At 36.0% G+C, this 23,769-nt stretch overlaps 1 protein-coding gene across 1 annotated transcript in view; it reads left to right on the forward strand.

Moving 5' to 3' along the window:
* Positions 1 to 13,811: 13,811 nt before the first annotated feature.
* LOC145992673 (uncharacterized) overlaps positions 13,812 to 23,769 on the forward strand; it is a 38,900-nt gene continuing 28,942 nt past the window's right edge. The window contains exon 1 of the mRNA XM_083129049.1: positions 13,812 to 13,963. The gene's annotated coding sequence lies outside the window, so the exon portion shown is untranslated. The remainder of the gene's footprint in view (positions 13,964 to 23,769) is intronic.

A 23,769-nucleotide genomic window follows, 5' to 3' on the forward strand; every position in this document is an offset into this window, starting at 1 on the left:
CGTTAAAGTGATACATCTCTAATTGAAAATGTTCAACGCACGTTTTGTAGATTTATATACAATAATTTTAAAATGTATCATGTCTATTATGAATACAGTAATCTATGTAAAAAACTTAAATTATGTAACCTTGAATGTAGAAGAAATATATTCTGTCATAAGTTTATAGATAATATCTTAGCAGATGTAAAATAAATCTGGAAAAACTACATATAAAAGTGACTCATTATAATACCAGAAGCCATCATAATAATAATTGCAACTACACTCTTCAAATCCAACAGTAGGGTGGACAAATTTCTATCGTTGGTACAGGTAAATGTTCCAATGTATGGAAATGAAATTCGACAATAATATAGGTTATTTTAAGAACAATTATATTTTAGCTTTTATATATGTTCTTTTTCTAAATTTCTGATTTTTCTGTTGAATGCATATTATTACAATCCTTTTCTTTGTATCTAACCTTACTCTGTAAAATAGTTTTATGCTTATATGTTAAACACACAGTGTTGTATAAAAGTGCAAATCTGTTCACAACACTAAAAATATATATACATATATATGTATATAAGATAATAATATGTGTAATGATATGTTTGCCTGAAAGTAAAATTTCTGCAGCTACGAGTAAAACAACTTCACAATGTTTATTGTCCAATTAGTCAATTATAAAGAACACAATTTTCATTCCAAATCTTGCTAATTGAATAATGCAGTGCTCACTAATTAGCACAAAATATGGAGTTTTGGTAGACAACTTGTCTCAAAGTGTAAAATTTCATTTCAAATCCATTTGGTTCACATGCAGACTAAATAAACAGAACTGATCGTAACTTTAAAGTAGATTTTCAGCTACTGAAGTGTATTTATTGCCAACAGACATTCTTTGTACGCTCTCCATGCAAAACAAGCAGAATGAAAAAGTTGACAGATCAACGAAAGCGGAGTTTAGTTACAATTTAATATAAGTGTCGTTCCGTCTTGTTGTTCTTCGGGACTGACCTCAACGTCTGCTATCCACAGTCATACTAGTTCCAGCAAATCATCTGAAGTCGTACAGAGTCTTGTGGACGGCTCGGACAAGAAACCTTCTTCTGACAGAAATGTCTCTCTTTAACTAATGCCGAGACCTGCTTTCGGCAAAAGCACTACCGGCACATTCTTCTCCAACGACATGATATAACAAATTTCCATGCATCACGTGTATGAACACCGATCGGTGTTTTGGTAATATGGTACCATCTGATCGATTACGTTCATATGTAGTTTGTGTAACCTAATTTCATTCCCAAGGCATGACTTTACTTACAGATAAGTTCACAAATTAATAAACGATACTTTACGCGCGCGCGCGTGTGTGTGTGAGAGTGTATGCTTTACCTTTAAAATGTTTTGTATTCTAATATAAACTAAGGCCCTACATTAAAATATTAACGATACAAAACATATGAAAACAAATATCTCAGTACCCTTTAAGTTTTTCACCACTCGGAATCACCACGACGAATATTTTATCTTACAGATACTTTTGCAGACACACTTGAAATGGCACGCCTTTGTTCGTGCTATCCAGAATGCGAGAGAAACCAATACATTATGATGACTAGCACAGACGAGATGTAAGTATATTGACTCTGACGTGGCTTATTTCCTCTTACTCCTAGATGGAGGTTATCGAGGAAACTCCTTCATCGAACTCCGTTTCGAACCAGAGCCTTCTCCCCTCCCCAGGTGTTCCTCACTTTGTGCATTTTCTGATAGGTCTTTTAGATGATTTCCTCGGGCACATTCTTCTTCTATTCTCTTGAGGTTCAGTCCCAATGGTTCTTTGGGGAAGCTGATGTCTCGTCAAAAAGTATGGCCTATCCACACACATTGTTGTATATTTTAGTTTCTATCTTCTAATGTTTTTTTTTCACTTTTCATAAAGTTATTCTCAATTTATATAGTTCTTCAATTCATTTATACTTTTCTATATTCTCTTTCATGCAAGATAATCGTCTAAAATAAACTGGTTAAATTACAGTAACGGTATAAATTTAACCAACTGTAGTAGAGTAACGTGTTAAGTTGCCCAACTGCAGAATTTCAAAAAAGAGATTAAATCAAAAATTAATGAGATTGAAGAAAAAAGGCAATCAATCTGTCATGAATTTAAAAGACACAAGTGAAAATTTTAATTAATTTAAGTGACATTTATACACAGATGTATTTCTGTAATGACTTGTTAAATATTAAACTAGAAGTTGAACCTGTATTTCCAGATTCCAGCACTGATATGCTAAACGATGTTATTAAAAATTCAAAAAATAACAAAGCACCTGCCATTGATTTAATAGCAGCAATATTAGCTAAATATAAGGGAATGAATTAATAACAAAATTTCACAGTTTACTTTGTCCATTATGAAATAAAGTGTAAATTCCTCAACAATGGAAATATTCTGTTTTCATTCCGGTGTTCAAAAACAGTGATAAACTAATTGTAATATCTAGCGTGGAGTTTTCGTCTTTCCAACATCAACTGAACTCGTATTATCTAACAAAGCTAATCCCTTATGCTAATGAAACGATTTCAGATTATTACAATTAGTTTATCTGTGTACTATGTTCCTGTTATCTATGACAAGTACTCCACGATTAGTTTAGTTCTGAAAGCCATCTTTGTATACTAATTTCATTTTCTGACTTGAACAATTATTAGAACACAATGGCAAAAAACAACTTGATCATATGGAAAAAATGAATAATCATCAAATAAAATTCTTGTTTCTCTTGCAGTATCAGAAGGGGAAAAAATCATATCCTACATCTCAAATTTTATAAGACTGACGATGGTATAAAGTTAAAAGTTATTCGTGGACCATTAGATATTTTCAGTAAGTACTCACATCTAATTTTAACATAAAAATATTATGTTTGGAATTCACTAGCCAATCAATCAGCACATAAAATTCAATGTCGACATTAGATAATAAGATCACATTACCAAAATTTTATCATTCATCCTAAATAGAACAATTCTTAAATCTTCAATGAATTCCAATGGAAAGAATTGCGTACAATATATACATACATAGATACATACATATATACATAGATACATACAAACGTACATACATACATACATATATATATATACAGGGTAACCTGTAATTAGATGTATTCCCTGAAAGGAGATAATATGCAATAAATTTGACCTTATGATACCCCGTCCGAAAATTAATAGAATTTAGAATTTAGAATTTCTATTGTTTTTTTAAAAAAAAATGAGAATTTTCCACATAAAAAGATGAATTGAGAAAAAACTGCTCATTTTATGGCACATACTTCAGCGTTTTCTGATAGCTAACAAATAAGTGGTTCGTTGAAAAAAAGTTTTTTTTCAAAATAACATTCACATGTAAGTGGCGGGTGGGTTTAAACTTACAAGTGGTGATAAAAAATACACTCTTAGTTTACTAGACAACGTATTAATAACAAAAATGGTATGACACGAAGCGTACGAATTACTTAAATTACTTCCTTGAGTCTTCAGCTATCCAACAAGGTAAAAATTTTGCTAACATTCACATTTTTGTATAAGAAATAATACTTCATCCGTCTGCATGTAAATGGAATCAATGAACAATACAATTAAAGCACATTACACGTCTTGCTCAAAGTGAGCACCTCCGTTACGAATGCAGGTACGCAGGTTTTTACGGACATTTGGTCTCATAACTCGTGATGTTATGGTGTCCTTGATGTGTTGTCCAGCTGTTAAGATCCTCTCCTTGAGCTATTCTTGCGAGTTTAACGGTATCTTGTAAACTAAGTCTTTCATGTGGCTCCAAATGTAGAAGTCGCAAGGCGGCAAATCGGGGGATCGAGCCGGCCAGGGAATCAGGCCTCCTCGGCCAATCCATTTCTTTGGGTAATTTTCATCCAGCCACTGTCGCACGCCCAGGCAGAAGTATGGATGGGCGGCATCAACAATCATTTGATCGAGCCATTTTTCCTGACCCAAATCTTAAATTGCATCACTTATGAACATTTTTTGAAGAACGGGATGGCAATGTTGTTGGAGGATGTGCCTCTAGCTACAAGATGTGACATGATTTACCAGCATGATGGCTGCCCAGCTCGATCCCCCGATCGATTTGACGCCTAGTGACTTTTACATTTGGAGCCACATGAAAGACTTAGTTTACAACACACAATAAACTCGCAAGAAGAGCTCAGGGAGAGGATCTTAACAGCTGGTCAACACATCAAGGACACCATCACATCACGAGCTACGAGACCAAATGTCCTAAAAACCTGCGTGCCTACATTCGTAACGGAGGTGCTCACTTTGAGCAAGACGTATAATGTTCTTTAATAGTATTGTTCATTGATTCCATTCACATGCAGATGAATGAAGTATTATTTCTTGTAAGTTTAAACCCACCCATTTGTTTGATTTTGATTTGATTTAGTTTATTTTACTTCGCGTTTTGTGCCTCTTGGCTAATTTGCGAAGATGAGGATGATTGATGAAATGATGAAATTGATGAATGGACATTCACAAACAACCAAGCCCGACCAGGATTCGAACCCGGGAACCTTGGCGTCGCAGCGCGATGTGCTAGCCACTCGGCCACAGGGTCGGGCGACCCATTTGTGAATGTTATTTGGAAAAAAAAACTTTTTTTTCAACGAATTGTCTCTACTTTAACCCCTTTCAGGGAATACAAACGGTACTTTGCATACGATTCAATACCACAGAAATACATGAGTCAAATTTGATGTATCAGACAGAAAGATATCTCATATAGACCACTCTCAGTAAACAACAATGTATTGAATTATTTTTTTCTGTTCTGTTCATATCGTATTTTAATGGTATACGCAAATAGTAATTCGTATGAATGTGTAACATTACTTTGAAAGCATCGTTGGCAGTAGAGTCAATGGTGTTTGTTCTTTGTGAGATTGCTTTGAGTGTATGAAATGATAAATCGTCCTCTTTTTCGCGGTTAGCCAAAAGTGATAGGATTCATTGATTGATTTGCTTTATTTTACTTCGCTTTTTGTGCCACTTTTGGTTAATTTGCGAAGGTGGGGATGAGTAATGAGATGATGAAATTGATGAATGGACACTCACAAACATCCATGCCCAGGCCAGGAATTGAACCCGGGACTCTGGCGTCGTTGTGCGATGTGCTAACCACTCAGCCACGGCGGCCGGAAAATTGGCAGGAAAACGACGCCAAATAACATTATACAAATTTAATGTAACTGTAGTTTTATTATTCTCTTTGTGTTAGTATGGCATCTCTCCATTTAGAGTGAGATAATTCGTAGGAAAACAAGGTATTTTTTTCCGCAGGTGAAATTACCTTTGGTTTCAAGTTCACCCAGTATTTTAATTCAAAACATATAGCTCGAGTTTTCGATTGCTTATAGTTTTAGACTTTTAGAGGGGAAAGAAATGATCTAAACGCCCGGCCATGAAATTAGACGGGTGGCAGAAGTTCGGGCTGTTGCCACGTCGGGGCAAAATCCTGTGTGTTCGGAGGTTTAACAGAATGAAGGATCTCGATGTAGAGTTGGTCTTTGTAATCCACGTTATACAAACTGATAGTATTTGCTCGAAAGGTCAGGGATGACACAAAAGTGCACTGGAGTGTGGTTGGTCTGACGCTAGGACTAATCAACGCAGCGCGGTTGACGTTGACACACAGTGCGCAGGAATCATCAACTTTTGTCCTTCTCAAGCTTTGCTTTTCCTACATTTGGCACCACCGCAATTCTGTCCAGCCGCCTATTTTCATGGCCGTGCGTTTACATATTTGTTTCATGTTATATGCTTATTATACTATTTCCCTTTCAAAGCCAGTCATTAATTTGCTCATAATGTCGCTTATCTGATGTACGTGCCATGTAAAAACTTTGCACACTCATTTATAACTGGAATTGATGTAAAACCCCCACAATATAGTAATAATATGTGACCTAATGTGTGGATTTTGTAAATTGTGTGGCTATGAAATAAAGAAAACTACTGAGTCTTACGACTTATGTTAGATAAGCGATTATAATTTCTATACAAAATGTCGATTGTTTGTATAATTCACCTTTCATTTAAGGCAACTAACTCAAGATTAACAATATGTTGTCTTTAGTTTCTCTTACAGGTATCATCGGTCTATTTCTCGGAGTAAGTGTGATCAGCGCAGTTGAATTTGTGTACTTCGTTCTGTGCAAAACTGTGGTATACTTGTTTAGCAGCTGCTGGAAATAATCAGTGCTTTAATTTACCACCTTATACATTTGTCAAAGTGTGTAAAGTGTTACACTCGTGTGACATGTTTTAGAGGGATTCTTTAAGTGTAGATCAGGCTGCATTTCCATGGATTGCATTAAGGAAAATCATTGCTTGGCAGAAAACAATTAATTGTTAGATGAGCAACGTTAGGATACTCGATATTTCGTTCTCCATTTTGAAGCAGATGGACCGAACATGAGGCCTGATTGAAGCACAGGAGCAGAAAACAACAGACATAAGCCAAAAGATAACTAGTATTTTCCTTTTTGTATTCTTAATGTCTTGTTATGTTATAATGGTATCCTTTTGCGTTACTAATCAGCAAAAGCTCAAAAACGGTGTATTTATGTGACCGTTGTGTCTGTTTGTAATTACCCAGCACCTCAGAAACAACCAAAGGGAAAAGGACAAAGTTTAGTCGACTTATAAACCTATCAAATCTGATCAATGGAGCAAAATTTAACATCTATTCTGACAGTGAGGGAGAAATCGATCTGAATGTACTTGAAAATTTAAAAAAATATGGAGATCTGAAAATGTATGTTGTTCAAAACTTAGCAAAAGGTACTTTTTAACTCGACATAAAAGTTGATCAGTTCTTGTGTCAATCCCAGTAATAACAAAGCAATAGATTAAGTTTCAATATGAGGTTTATTAAATTGAAATAGCTCTAAATTTTCAACTTGACAAGTTATGCACATTTGAGACTGACCCGTGTCAGTTAAGAATCGAACTCAATCTATTTTATCGGTGTCTCAGAAACTCCTTATAATTATGATAAAGAATTTAGTGCAGCGATAAACCTACTTGGTACTGTCTCACCAACACGGAACCATCTATGTGTAGGACTATAGTTTAATGGACACATGTACAATACAATTTCAATAATCGGTAAGTATCAAGCGCTTGGTATCTCAGAAAGAATTCAAACTACAAATATTCAATTTATATGAACAAATTACCTACAAAGTAAGATATATATATATACCGGTATATATTTTACATAGCCTTGTTAAACAGTTCCAATTGTGTTACCAAATCAACAATATGGCATAAGTCATAAGTACATACTTTATTTAATAGTTTGAGACTACTGTAGAAGAAATGAAAAAATGTATGGCTATCAAACTAGTTAATTGCGGTATAAGGTGACCCAAGCGGCTGGTGTGTTGAAGAAAAGTATGTAGGCATGTAATGAAAGTAGATTGAGTTTGAAGTTGGAATTCATTGAACAAGGATATCGCTGATGCACTTTAAACGCAATTGCAAGTTGTTTGTCATTGGGCCGACCCCCGTGGCGGAGTGGTTAGAACATCGACTTCGACGCCAGGAGTCCCGGGTTCGAATCCTGGCCTGGGCATGGATGTTTGTGAATGTCCATTCATCAATTTCATCATATCATCACTCATCCCCATCTTTGCAAATTAGCCAAAATTGGCACAAAAGGCGAAGTAAAATAGATCAAATCAAATCAAATGTTTGTCATTGGTTCACTACATTTTACGAAGGTATAATTATACTCTTGTAGGATCAAATTATAGTAAATGACCTAACCACTTTTTATACAATCATTTACTTAATTCCAATACATATTAATTTACAATAAACTCCATTCTCACAAATGCTTTGCAGATTAATGTAGTTACACATTATTTTGTTTCATTCATTCACATCAAGAGTCACAGGAAACTCACTGTTGTTCTGTGTGTCATCTGTTATTTTCACCTTTATCAAGTTCTGCTATGCTGAGTATATATTACCCTCGTTAGTAAAGCTTGCAAATATGAGCATTGTAATAAAGTATATCCCACATTTCAACAGAATAACTCCATATTTGGAACGTTATTTCCTTCGTCGCTGACCAACTTATTTGCATTTATAGTATTTTTGTTATTTTACTTAATTTTTCTGCCACTTTTGGATAAACGCGACGATGAAGATGAGTAATACCTATGTATCGGTATCGGCCGATACCAGTAGTATCGGTATCGGAAAGTATCGGTTGGAATTCATCTACCGATACCAGCAGATACTTTTCTGTCCCATTGGTCTTTCATGGGGTACACAAACATGCCCCGCGACACTTTAGCAGTGTCCAATTATCCTAGAAGTTATGCAAAATTCAAACTTGATTTTGATTTTGTACCAATATTGCACGAAAAACTATATTTCGTGATTGCATAACATCTATTTTAATATTTTGATGTAATTCTTGTATTATAAAGCAAATGTATTGATAAATTGATGCACACAATTGAAGAAGAATATTTACGCACAAATATTTGATCAAAATTTTGACTAAATTTTAATTATTATAATTTTCAAGTATCGGTAACAATATCGGTATCGGTTGAAAGTGGTATCGGCTCAGCCATAGTAATAAATATATTAAATTGATGAAGGGACACTCACAAAGGACATGCATGACTGGTCTCGAACCTGTGAATATCTGTGGCGAAATCAAAAGTCTACCACTCAATGCAATCGGCCACTGAGGAGCTGATTAACATAAATACCAAAATTTCTAGTATGTACGACATGAGCATAATCTGCAATTGAATTGTCCATCTAGTAAGCTAGTAGAATTTGTAATAAACCAAATATCCATGACTATTGATTAAGAATGCTCATCACCAACATCTTCTCAGATCATTATGGGCAAGCAAGATGCGGAGAATCAATTACTAAAATTATATTTCCCATCTCGTACTAGATTTCTGTGCTCTCATTAATATATTATAAAGTTTTGCATGTAACACTCCAATCAATGCTCATTGTAGTATAATGTAAATTTTAATGTCTCATGAAAAAGTGAATTTGTACATGATCTTAGTATGAATAAAGTCGTGATCCAAGCACTAATATAATATTTTATTCAATTGTTACATTGCATTTGAATAATTAATGTGATAAATTGGAAGTAACTAATCACAGAACATGGTTATTCCCAAAAATGTGGTGTTGGTAAATTGCCAGGGCATCAAGAACTTGTAGCCTACATCGTTTCTATTAACGTCGATTATATGTCCCTTCTAAGAGCGATTACCGAACCGAGGCACATGAGAGGAAAGGGGTGTAGGAAAGAGTACACGGCCTTCAATAAAGGTATCACACCAGCGACTGACTTGAACAACTGGCAAATTCACCCAAAAAATTCAACTCAAGGTATCCTGTTGAAGCATCTGAACATGAGAGAGTCCGGTACTACTACTACTACTACTAATAATAATAATAATAATAATGATAATAATAATAATAATACGAGATGGAATAATGCAAATGCATATTGAATTAACGATGGTATTTATTATTATTCTTATCACCGCTTTTTTTCCTGGGGAGAAAGTTTTCGGTATTCTTGAAGTTGATTTGTTACTATTATTTGTAATTGTTTTTCATCTTAAGAACTACTCTAAATATTGTGGTATGTTTATAAATGATCGCGCATTCACACACAAACACACACAATGTATTTCCTTAAAATACAATATTTTTAGTTCCATTCCCACCTATAAAAAGATGCCGGTGAGGTGTGAAGCATATAGCGAGAAAAAGAACACTGATAATAATAATAATAATAAATATTATTATTATTATTATCATTTCTGCATACAAAGTAAATATATAGACCTAAGATATATCACATCTGTCATTTCAAAATATTAGGTTCTCATATCTTAAACGAAGAGCATTGACCGAGATATATTATTTCTCCAAATTTGAGGACCGCCCACAGACAGGAGATAAATTTAGTACAAGAACTATGTTTTCCTCTATTTTTTACAAGAATTAATGTAAGAAATTGTGGCAATTTGGTTGATTTGCTTTCTTTTAGTTCGCCTTTTGTGCCATTTTTGGCTAATTTGCGAAGATGGAGATGAGTGATGATAAGATGAAATTGATGAATGGACACTCACAAACATCCATGCCCAGGCGAATACTGTACTAAATAAATTAAATAGATATTCGGTGTCGTAGCAGGAAATGAGTTCCGGCACAAAACTGATTTGCCGAAACCGAGTTGTAGTGTGTTCCAGCTCACTTTAAGCTCGTTAAGATTGTAATAATTTGTAACAAGGTGTGTTTGAAAATTTGTATTTCACTTATAGAATTCCGAAGCAGCCCCTTCCACATTTATAAAAGCACTCCCTTGGCGCCGCCTTTGATATGGAGACACATTAAAAGAGTTTGTTTGGAATAACCAAAAGATAGTAACCAAATAATTGTTCACCAGAAGCAATTCCTTTAGTAATTGTGTACATTTGCTAAGAGTTTCCAAAATATTTAGTCAAAATTACCAAATTTAGTAAATGCAGGGGTATGCGCTTTTGTTCTGATACCTCTGAACAAAAACAAGGGCATCAGTTTTCTCTGAAAAGCTGTTCCCCCGTTTTTGTTTTCAAAAACATTATTTGAGCTTACGGATAAGTGAATACATAATACAGTAACTGTATTCATCCTCAAGATTATATAATTTTCTTTAAATTTTAATTATAAACTATTCTGTATCCCTACATTTATGTAATGAATATTTTCTGCAATTTGTGACTGGATTTCATATGTATCTATTGTAATTGTAGTTCTTTGTAATTCTGTAATTTTGTATTTACTATTAATTGTTATTATAATTATGATGTACGCCTTTTGTCATTGGAGGATATACCTCTGTTGAAGGCAATAAATAAATAAATACAATATGTTACAAAGATGATTTTGTTCCCGGACTGTTCTAGGATTGAGAACGGGTCTGTCTTACACTCAGTTATGTACTAACTTATCATTATTTTAATCTTAATTCTAGTTGCAAATTTGAAATTAGAGATTATGGGTTAAGTGTTTTAGTTTAGTTTTCCAGTACTAAAGTTCGTTATTTAGGTTCATGTTTAGTTTTATTTATTAAAGAGTGAGAAGTTGAAATGTGATGTTCCGTTTAATAGATAACTCTGTAATTTAATTCAATACACTAAAGTTGCTGACCAAGGCAGTTTATTAATTAAAAAAATACACGTTACTATTCTGCCATATATAGTTAAAAGGCTGTGTGTTCCATCATTTTAGTATAGTTCTCCGTCTGAGGAAGACCCTGACATAGGGTAGAAACATAACGTGTAAGTGATCTTTAATTTTTAATCAACAACCTTCGTCAGCAACTTTAGTGCATTTACGAGGATATGGAAAAAAGGCTTAATCTTGTTAGTTTGATTTATTGATGGAGTTGGTGTTTTAAGTCCACTTTATGCACAGTAAGGCTAATCGGGAGTGGACCTACAGTTTAAAGTGGAATCGGAACCACTATGTGCCTCCACCGGGTATCGAACCCGGGACTCCTTGATTACAAGGCGACGATGTTAATCGTGTTACTATAATTGAAATTTAGAGTATCCTGTATTGTAGATTACTGTAAATGGTAGCATGTGTAGCGATATAGTTTAGATTTATGAACTGAAGTAAAATAAAGTGGTTGAACTAGAGTAAGCTTATTTAAGAGATGGATAGCATTTATTTACTTAGGTATAATTTGGGGATTACACTAGGGTAAAATCGGGTAGCCCCGGACATCGGGTACCATCGGACAGTGTGAGTTCCGAAACTGCGGTATGAGCTAGCAATACTGTATCAGCAGAAAAAGAAAGGACTTTGTTCTACCCTGCACGTGCAAGTAGTAGGAGTTGGTCGGTGAAGAATAGTGGACGTACTGCAAGCCGCTCTGTTTCTGCGTATGCGGTGTTCGTCCCGAAGTAACTTAAGGAAGGTCATTGCTATTATAAAGGTAAGTAAATGAAACACAAATAGTTGTCAGTATACTGGTTAGGGTTTGAACAAATCGTGTGTGGAACAGCAAGTATATATTTGACTGTGTGATAGTATGAGGCATGTTATTGTCGAATGGTACGTGTCGGGTAGCGCCGGACAGGCAATTGGAGGGTAACACCGGACAAAATGTAGCAGTTCTTGACACTGTGTGATAGCGTTCCAGTTCTGCTACTTGTTGACGGACATTGCAGTCATAAGGATTTGAAAGTGATCCAATATGCGAGGGATCACAGTATTCATATGCTCAGTACTCCTCCACATACCACGCACAAGACTCAGCCCCTTGACAGGTCTTTTATGAAACCGTTTATGATGTAGCACACCTTGTTGCAGAGGCATACCGTAAGGTGTGTCGCATGGACATTGCTCTCAATAGATTTTCGTGCACTGGAACATATCCATTCGACCGTAATATATTCACAGACATTGACTACCTGACTCGCGTTGAAAGATGTTAAACTCCGCAAACCTGTGAAGACCCAGAACCTTCAACTTCAGCAGCGCTGGAGGCAACGGGGGCTGCTTCTTCTCCGTCGTCTGCAGTGGATCCACGTTCTCTACATGTCACCGAGGAACCTGAATCTCCTCGTCCATCAACTAGCAAAGGGCTCTCCATTATTGAAAAGTTATCACCATTACCAGAAAATCCTAAGGGACGTTTAGCGTCACGAAAAAGAAGAACTGCAGTGAGCGAGATACTAACATCTTCACCATATAAGAAGCAACTTGAAAGAAAGGTGACCTCAACACATGTACTAGCAAAGAAAGGACGCAAATGGATCAGCTTGTGACAATAACAAAGAGGACATACGACCAGACGAACAGGAAAGCACAACTGAATGCATCATTTGCGGTGAAACGTTCAATGAAGGCTAGGTTCAGTGTCAATCCTACGATGGCTGGGCCCATGACTGCTGCACCGATATCGAATCAACTGATATCCATTACACATGTGATCACTGTAAACTTCGTGGATAGGTGTTCTTATTGTTCCTTCCAAGTGCAGAATATGATTTTTTTTCAATTATCTTAAGTGTCCGGTGGTACCCGCCAATATGTGAAAATATGTAAAATGTAGCGATCTGTATTGTCATTTGTTTATGTACTTCTTTTTGCATTTCTTTCGATAACTTTGCTTTGTCAATAAAGATCACATTCCAAATAAATATTTCAGGCTTGCTTTAAAACAATTTTGCATCTTCTTACCAAGAAGCACATCACTGTGTGAAAATGTCCGGGGCTACCCCATTTTCCCCTATTTATTTATTGAAATTTCTAGCCCAGCAAAAGCCATTTTAAACCGGAAAGAAACAACAGTGAAACAGTAGACTAGTGTTAAAAAAAAACACAAAAATGTAATAATGATAATAATATTAATAATAAAATAAAGAATAAAATAAACAAGCTAAAACAGTACTAAGGTAAACAGATCATTTTCACAACTGTGAGAGTAGTTTTAGAATTGTAGGAGATGAAAGTGGTCATCTCTTTTCCTAGCCGGAGATCCGAAATGAAACAGGAAGAAGATTTAGCTCGCCTAGTAACGATCCGTCCCCAGCATCCGAAGTGTTGTCTCCCTTCCCCTCCAGATGGCAGTGCTGTTCTTCTCCGCACCGCATCCCGCAACTCAAAAAGCATTCCGTTTAAACAGATGCACTGCAGCAAAATATCCGCTATCTTGTCAGTACGTGCCGAAATGTCAGTAGTTTAATCTTGCCGCAGATAAACAGGGAGCCACGTTGCCAGTGAAAGCTTTGGAGAAAAATCGAAACGCGATGCGCTCTTCAAATGTCTTTTCCTTGGAATCTTCTGGGTTCTATGGAAGAAGAAAGGGGATTTTTCCGGAGTCGTATAGGTGAGTCAGCTTAAACAGCGTTTAAACTCATTGACAACCTCATAGCATGGTCTCAATCGGTTCTCAGGTTCAATATTGTCTAGATGCCGTAAAAATGTTATGTGCCTTAAATGTCAGTATAGTCAAATACGACATTAGGGCGTTTTCAAGCACCCGAAACTTAGTGCGTCAAATATTTCTTTTTCCGTACACGTAATATCACTAATCTGTAAAGAATAACAAGAATAATGTGCGAATTTTAAAGTAAAATTTGGAAGACGGTACTTCTCGTAGAGTATTTCTCAATGCTACATACGTGCCAATTTCGTGTTATCTTTATTGGCCAGCCATGACCTAGTTTTTTCAAGGTCACAGGGCCACTCCCACCTTCTCATTCCGATCGAAATTTAAAAATATGATATTGAAAGTTTATTGCTTTTACAAAATGTTACACTCAATCTGGAAACTGGAGAATTTATATTTTTACGTAGCCTGAGTATTTATATTACTAAATACATGGTGAAATACACAAAAATAAAACTACGACTTTACATGAATATTGTTACGCTATCGATTGCATTAGCTAACTGCTGAATGTTATTATAATTACTTACTCAGTATTAAAAAATGACGTAGAGCATTGAAACCTTGCCCATAGAATTCCTGAGTGTACTTACGTTAAAGCTTTTGTCTGAATTTAACTTTCTAAGAATAGTTATGCCATATAGCTAAAAAATATATAAGAAATAAAATATATTAAATGAAGGGCGGCGGTTAGTGCACGAACAGGAACAACGATGGATTTTTTTTTAAAAAGTAACACACTAAAAGTGAAGATAAAAAAACAAGTAGAATTACATGTTAGGAAATGTACTTTGTGCAGAAACTGAAAGTATTGAAGACAAGGAAAGTGAACAAACATAAGTCACAACAATAATAACGAGCAAAACGTATGCTAATAGTGCTATTTGATACATTATTTTAATGGAAAATACATAGTAAGTAATATAAGGAAAATTATTGCATATTGGGATACAGTACATACATGTACAACATATCTGTAGAAGATAGAATGATAGAAGATTGGATGATGAAAAGATAGGAGATTTTTATTTCGTTAGTCTCTCGATTATAAGTTCTTAATAAATTTAATTAAATCAAATTTTAACTCTAATTCCGTTCTTATACTAGCTTCTGTGGAACAACTAAAATATGTATTGGCAAATGTAAAATCCTATAATATTTTTTAATCGTCAGTCGCATAGTTCACAATAGTTTTAGTTATATGAATATTTTTTTCGTAATTGAATCTTTTATTTCAGAAATGCTTTATCCATAAAAGTATAAGTGGTGTGGTATCCATACAAAGTACTTAATCAAGTAAACTTTTCAGATAATAAAAAGTATATCAATTTAAGAGTAGAGAAAAAAGCAGTGTAATGGTTTTATTATATCTATTGTTCATGCACATACAGATATTTGGATCGAAAATTAATCAAATCATCCGATATGGATCTATAATGTTTTCCTGATATAAACGATTCAATAGTATTCTTAAAATTTACCATCGTCTTGAATATTGTTCAAACACCTACAGGAAAAACTGTATGTGTGTGTGTTTGTATACACACACGCTTCACTATATATATATATATATATATATATATATATATGTATGTATGTATGTATATATAAAACACGCTCTTTTTAATATGCGCATGATCACTCTACGACGCCAGGGGTCCCGAGTTCGAATCCTGGCCTGGGCATGGATGTTTTTGAGTGTCCACAGGCTGAACCTCGCCCTTTAATAAAGGAAAATTGAAATTGAAATTGAAATTGAAATTGAAACCCCATCTTCGCAAATTAGCCAAAATTGGCACAAGAAGCTAAGTAAAATACAGCAAATCAATCAATCATTAACATGTTTTGTTCATTTTTAATTGTACTTCGAATTGCTATTCGATAATGATGACTGTCCATCTTCTTCTGTCCTCTCTCTTTTATACTTCTTTTTTTACCTTGTTCTCCTTTCATATTTTTCTTACTTTATATATTCTTTTGTTAGTCTTTCATTTATATTTCATCTGTTTCTCCATCTCTTTCTTTTACTTTCTATCAATGTCTGCCACATTCTTCTTTTTCTCTGTTATTCTCCTCTCTCCACATTATACAGTGTGTTTTAAAAGTTCTGCAGGATTCTAAGAAGCTACAACTTTAAAGTAAGCAGGAATCTCTATACCTAGCCAGGTGCTTACCTGACTAGGTGCACTGTACTCAATCCGTTAGATGAGGGCAAGGAAGAATTAGGGGGAGGGACATATCACAGATAAAGATAAATCTGTGGACATATCGATTAGAATGTTCAGTAAAGCTAAAAAAGGTGGCTTTGAATAATAGATTGACTGATTGATTTGTTTGTTTTATTTTACTTCGCTTCTTGTGCCGCCTTTGGCTAACTTGCGAAAATGGGGATGAGCGATGACATGATGAAATTGATGAATGGACACACAAACATCTGTGCTCAGGTCGGGATTCGAAGCCGGGATCCCTGGCGTCGGAGCGTGATTTGCACTGATAACCATGCCGCCAAGGGGACTGGTCCTTCCAATAATAGGACAGTAGTAGACACGCTGTCGAAATGAAATATTTTATAGGGATTATGACATGTTATGGTGGTATACTCCATTGGCTTTGGGAAAATGGCCACCCTTGCCCGCTATTGAACTTGTTACTGGAACCTGAGATTTTATATCGGGGAATCTCCTTCTTCCAAAACTCGATTGAAAAATCAATATCACTGCAAAGTCGCCAAAGTTTTCACCCACCGTCCCCTTATTTCAATAGTTACATCCCCCCCTCCCTCCGGGCAGACCGGTGCGATAGAACTCAAGGAGAGAATAGTAGTTTCAAATATCAATAACAGATTGCATTGAAGGATTAGACGAAGCCGAGTTTTTACACATTTTGCATTATAAATAGTTTATTGAAGTTGTAACAAAATGAATCGACAGTTATGTAATACCTAGAAACTAAAATAAGCAAAGAATTACAAAAACTAACAAGAGCAAAGAAATTATTAACAAAAAAATTACACTAAATTTCCAGGTAGAGTGAGCAGATTGTTTCGGTGCATTCCAATAGATGACTCTAGTACAAGCCGACATAAGTCGCACCTATATGTAGGTAATTTATATTGAAAATAAGGTATCTCTAGAAGAGATAACAACTAACGTTGAAATAACGTAAGTAGTTAGTAGTAAGTAGCTTGATTAACACAATTTCACGAGGAAAGTGAAAAGAATCTAAGAGTACATTTAGTAATTGCACTGGACAATTCGCCTGCTATTACTTTTGCTGTTGGATGTACTGTAGTAAAAGCAAGGAATATAATGCTGGACCTTGTGGGTAGTCATTGTTCATATCATCGTCAGGTAAGGCAGAAAGTGTGCTGATACTTCAGCCAATCTGGGTAATCATACGCATCGCACACCTGCAGGGTCAACGAAGTTAGTAATACGTTGTCTCTTATACAGCGTACAGTCATGGACACTTCTGGTTTGTAAAAATAACATTGTCTCCCAATGGAATCGTTACAACCCAGAAGTGTCCGTGACTGTACATTGATACACTTATATGTTGAATTGTATCTTCTGCAAATATGCTGTATAAAGAAACAAACTGCCGGAATACTAAGTGAAGTGAATGTACTAGGAGAACTTACAGCAGCAGTGCGCAAACTCATATGGGCCTGTAGGGCTCGAACCCACACAATGATTTGCCTACTGTTGCATTTTATTTTATTAAAAAATGTCCCCGCGCTTAAGAAAACAAAATGTCTCAACGTTATATACCTAAAGAATTTCCCCAGCTTAATTACTGGGTGTTATTAAAATGTTTCGTAATAATTTATTACACCTTCAATATGATACTATTAGGTGTCCTACATTATTTACCATATCCCTGGTCACATCGTTACTAGGGTAGTATAAGGAGAATAAGGGCTTATAACCATGATGAGGATCCATATGCACTAAGAACTCTAAACAAATGCGCGCAAAAAAGCACCGAAATAAACACTAGAGTCTCGATTAGGCTTTCAAAAAGCAGTTATCTTCGAAATAGGCACTTGTAACTAAAATAGGCAAAACCAGCCTATTCCTCTCATAAATGGCCTAAAGTTACATTTTTCGCCAAGGAACACAAATATGCCTACTAGGTATATTATTGCAGAAAATTGTAAAACAAATCTCTGAGTTCAGCCCACCCAATGTTTCTCAAAAGTTGGCACCACTATATAGGAGCATCGACCGGCTGCTACTGTAACCGTCACAAGTAAACTGGGTGTAAATAAACATAAATGCAACGCTACACAGAAAAGAGAGCACTGTCCAATCATCCAACTTCCAAGTGTTTTACGAAGCTCTATTGTGTTTGTGCCCGGCTAGGTAGTGAACAGGCAGCAACGATAGCCACTCCCGATATCACGTATTGGCTAAAACTGCTCTTCCGAAGGCCGCCAACTTAAACACTGTTTATCGAATTTACGAATTACGACAACCTGCAAGAAGAAAGGCAACTACATCAAAAGGCGACATTGGAAACCGAAAAATAGATATTCCACTTACCTTATCTGCAGCTTTCGTCAATCTTCATTCTTGAACTTCCATGTTCGTTCCATCCATTGTTCAGCAACGTGGATGCGCCTTGAAAAATTTTCATGGTGAGGATTAAGATCGAAAAATGGTGACGTCATGTTTACCTGCAACCAAAAGGAGCGAAGGGGTCATTTCGTGTCAAATCATCCAGGCCAGTCACCCACCATCTCCCATTTTGATGAAATTCGGTATACTTATAGAACTTTTGATGAAGACCCCAAAATGTCAATTTTATATGTAGGTAGCTCAGAGTGTTTACTAATGCCTGATGAATTAATTATGGTGGCGCCTAAGAGACAGGATGATAAAAAATCATTGGCATCAAATGATATTAAAAATTAATCTTATTTTAGGATGAAAGAAAATAAGATAGAAGATAGAAACAGAAGGGACAAAGTAAAGAGAATTATTTCAAAAGCCCGACAGAGAGAGAGAGAGAAGATAAAAAGAAGCAAGAGAAGGGAAGATAGAAGATAAAATTAATAATGTAGCGAAAGACGTAGGGAAATGGAAACATAAATTAACAAGAGAGAGAGAGAGAGAGAGAGAGAGAGAGAGAGAGAGGGTGAAAGAGGAAGAGAAGTGTTGAAGAGGATCAGAGACAGAGAGAAAGAAAGATACAGAACAAGAATCAAAATAAGATAGAAAACTGAATAGAAATCATAGAAATTGGCGTCTATTTACAAGTATTGTTATAAAAATTAAAATTACTTCCACTAGTAACAATGCTTATATTATCAAGTCAGAAAGGTTAGAATTGGATCCTTAGCTATCGGCTGGCGCAGAAAGTTTCCAATGGGCGTCAAAATAAAAAAAATAACTCAAATGGATTTATTGACGTCATATTTAGGTGTCATCATTGGAAAGAACGCTGGAAAGAATACATAAAAGAAGCGGCAGAGAAATAGAGAGAATATAAGAGAATTAAAGAAGCCAGAAAGATAAATAAAAAGTATCAAACAAAAAAGAGAGAGAAGAGGAAAGAAAAGGGGAAATAAAAAAGGAAAACATAGAAAGAGAGATGGTAAAAGCTTGGGTTTGATTGATTTGCTTTCTTATGTACTTCGCTTTTTGTGCCACTTCTGGCTAATTTGCGAAGATGGGGATGAGTGATGACATGATCAAATTGATGAATGGACACTCGCAAACATCCATGCCTAGCGTGCGATTCGAACCTAGTGGGGAAAAGCTTGGGAAAAGTGAGAAAAAGATAAAAAGAGAGAGGAGTAAAGTATCAGACAAAGAGAGAGTAGAGGAAAGAGAAACGAAAATAAAGAAGCGGAGCTAAAGAGAGAGAAAAAGAAGCTTGGGAAAAGTTAGAAATGGAAGATAAGAGAAAGAGAGAGGGAAATAAAGTTTCAGACAAAGAGAGAAGAGGAAAGAAAAAGGGAAATAAAGAAGCAAAAGATAGAAAGATAAATATAAAGAACCTTGGAAAAAGTGAAAATAGATAAAAATGGAAATAAAGTTTCAAAGAGTGGTAAGAGAGAACGAAGGAATAGATTAGTAATAACAATGAGAGAGAGAAATATAAATAAAAAATCAAAGGCGGGATAGAGAGGGATAGAAAGTAATAGAAGCAGACTATAGGAGAGAATGGAGAGAGAAGGAATAGAATCTGTAACAAAAAAAAACTGGTACAATCAACAGCAAATGAATTAGGAGAAAAAATATTTTCTCGACGAAAAATGAGTTGGCAATGCTGCGAACACCGAGGCATTTGCGATAAGACGCTTGAGGAGCTTCAAGCAAAGTTTTCTCAACGCACAACTTCAGTACAGAAGGTCATGTCGATTGGCAACTTTCGGGAGTATGTTGTCTGTCTACCTCTACACAGTTCTCCCCAAATGCCTGTTTGAAAATGATCTGGTGTTCACTTTTTTTTGCCAACGTAGTTCTGACATTGCAGTAATGTTACAATATTTTTTTTCTTATTTTGCTTTGTTTTTACCATGACACATTTATAATTTGTCGCAACTATGAGGATGGATGATAATTACATTAAATTGATAAGGAAACACTGCAGAGATAGAACTCCATGCTGAGACCAGGAAATGACAATTTTTCCATCCCATGAATAAGCTATAGCGTCCCTGGGCTAGTGTGCGGCATAATTTCTACATTTAATTTGAGAAATCATTTTAAAAGATCTATATTTTTGTTCCTCAGGTCCCAGGAGCTTAATAAAAATATCCTTAACTAGTAAATGTTAACAAACCTGAAACTTTTGGGGCCAAGTGTCCCTCTTTCAGATGCCAGAATTTGAACCCTAAAATAATAATTCTGAATTTACGAATAGTAGCGTGTTGAATGGCAGTGGGTAATTAGAGGTGCTGTGCGTATTATTGCTTTACGAATTCATTTTCGTTCTGAAGAAAGTTGCCATTCCGATACAGACAGAATATTTCGAAAAGTCTTTAATCATTCTGAGTCTGAGTTTTATGCACAAATAGGCAAACCGGGACGAGATCTACAGTTTAAACTAGAATCCGAATCACTATGTGCCTCCACCGGGCATCGAACCGAGAACTCCTTGATTACAATGCGGCGACGATTTCCTTGCGCCATCGTGGAGGCTCTCTTAATCAGTTGCATATGAATAAATTAGTATAAATTAAAGTATATTTCTCATACTACATAGAATTCATTATCACCACAGTCGGGGAAAACAGTTATAGAGAAAATTGAAAATAGAGGAATATCTATCGCTCTTCCCGTTTTACTATTTCTTATAAAATCAGAAGTATTTCACATCACTGTCACAATCTAGAGCCGCTATTGAATGCAAAAACAGCAATACTTCAAACTTTGAAATCGACACCGAGGGTGATATTTTTGTTATTTCACGTCACTGTTCTACCAGTCTCGGATAATCGCAATGATGAAGGTTGAAGATGTGATACATGGAAGTGGGATGCAGACAATGACACATCTTCACCTTACTTCGAAGCGCGTGCGCTAACCAATTAGCCACGGGGTTGGCTTTTTTGTGTTTATCAGTTCACCAAATTAATTTATTCGTCATTCAAGATCCAGAGGTAGAAAAGCAATTTAAAATAACGAAAACAGAAAAAATACCATTCACGTATCATCACCCAACAATTTCATGCTGACCAAATCCACACACGAACCTCTTTTGGCATTAGTTTTGCAGAATGGCCTTGGGGATTAAACATCGCCCATTTACTGGTTCAGCTCGAGACAATCCAGGTGACCATCTTATCGAAGCTTATCTTCAATCCTTCACACAACTTCGCTATTTGCTTCTTACAGGTTTGACATCTTAACAGAACTTCTATCGACATCGCTCATAGAGTATATTTTACCTATCAGCTCTTAATTAACCTTCTAATTTTCACATATTTTTTTATTTTTATTTAGCGTCGCTTTTCTTCCACTTTCGGGCAATCGCGACGATGAAGATGATTGAAGATAAAATAAATAGAACATTCAGAAACAACACCAATGCCCAGACCGGTATTCGAACCTAGGATCCTTGACGTAAAACCGTCTAGTGCTACCACTCAGTCAATTTTCACATAGAAACTTACACTTACACACCTCTTCCTTACATATGTGTTTTGTTTTACCTGCTGCACTTCTCTTATGGTGAATTCTAACCCCTCATTTCAGGTTTATCTCATGTTTATAGCTATTGCTTTGTAGTGAATGATAATCCTATTACGCCATGTGAATCTTACTCCAACAAAAACCCTGTTAGAGGATGGAAACGTTACGTGTGTAATGTTGTTAAAAGTCTGCTTTGGTTAGCTTTTTTAGTGTATTGAATGAATATTGCATTTTCATTTCGTGTTGAGGCAAATTTTCGTCACCTAGATTTTGCATTTAAAATATGTAGGTCCAGTATATATTAGTCATTGTGAATTCGAGTCAATTAAAACATTTTGCGTTGTTGCGAGATTATCTATGAGGCATAATGAATAAGTAGAGAAAATGCAACTTGTATATCAAAATTGCTATGTCCAACTGATCTCCGAAAGTATTGTTTAGCACGTCACATTTCAAGTATAGTCCATGATTGTATCTAGTATATGAACGAGATGTGTCCCTCCTCTCAAACAATACGTGGCTTGTCCCCACCGAACGAAGTGTGTCACTTATAAATTAAGTGTCCGAAAGCAGGTATTAGTAGGGGCAATTAGAGAGTTCACAAACCTCATTTGGGGCTCGAATCATCATGTGGGGCTCAGTGTTGCCAACTCACCCCACGAAAATTTCACCAACTGATATTTTGAAGCTTTTTATGATGTATTTGAGGGCAGAGTTGGCAACACTGTGGGCCCTTACTGTAGCTTTTCATGTCTGGCAACACTGCCGTAGACAGTTGGTAACACTGTGGGCCCACTGTAGTCTTTTATGAGGGGTCCTGCCCTGTTTACATCTGGCAACACTGCCGTATGACAGTTGGCAACACTGTGGGCCCACTGTAGCCTTTTATGAGGGGTCTATTGCCCTGTTTATATCTGGCAACACTACCGTAGATTTTCTGACAGTGTTGCCAACCTACTGGGTTCACTGTAAACTTTCATAAAAGGACCTGAGGGGCCCATGTACTTTTTATGTCTGGCAACACTGTTGGGGGCACAGAGTTGGCGACACTGTGGGCCCTTACTGTAGCTTTTTATGAGGGGGGTCTATTGCCCTCTGTTTACATTTGCCTACCCACTCTACAAAAATTCCACTATATGATCTTTCACAGGCTAAGCTAACCTACAAATAGGAATTGGCAGCACTGACTTATAAACCCACTGGGTTCTCTTGGCATGTTTTTTCATGATGTGTTGCTAGGCTATTGAGCATCTTGGCGTATACAATGTATATATTTTGAGAGGGGGGTTATGGTTTTTTATGCTGTACGAATACTGGAAGCTTGACAGTGACAACCAACAGAGTAGGTAAACCTACATCCAGGAACTGGCAACACTAGTTTCTGACAGTGAATTTGAAATAAAATATTAAACAAAATACATGAATAAGTACTGTGAGTACAAATAGTACCAGTGTTATGCCCCCAACTCCAACTGGGCAACTGGGGGGAAATAATTGTACAACAATTTGTACCTAATTGTACAATACTTGTACCTAATTGTACAACTTAGGCCGTGTCCGGATTGGCAAGCGCTCCGTACTGTTCTCTCCTGTTGTTCT

Source organism: Lepisma saccharinum, chromosome 9 (genome assembly GCF_977018435.1).
Source record: "Lepisma saccharinum chromosome 9, izLepSacc3.1, whole genome shotgun sequence".
NCBI lineage: Eukaryota > Metazoa > Arthropoda > Insecta > Zygentoma > Lepismatidae > Lepisma > Lepisma saccharinum.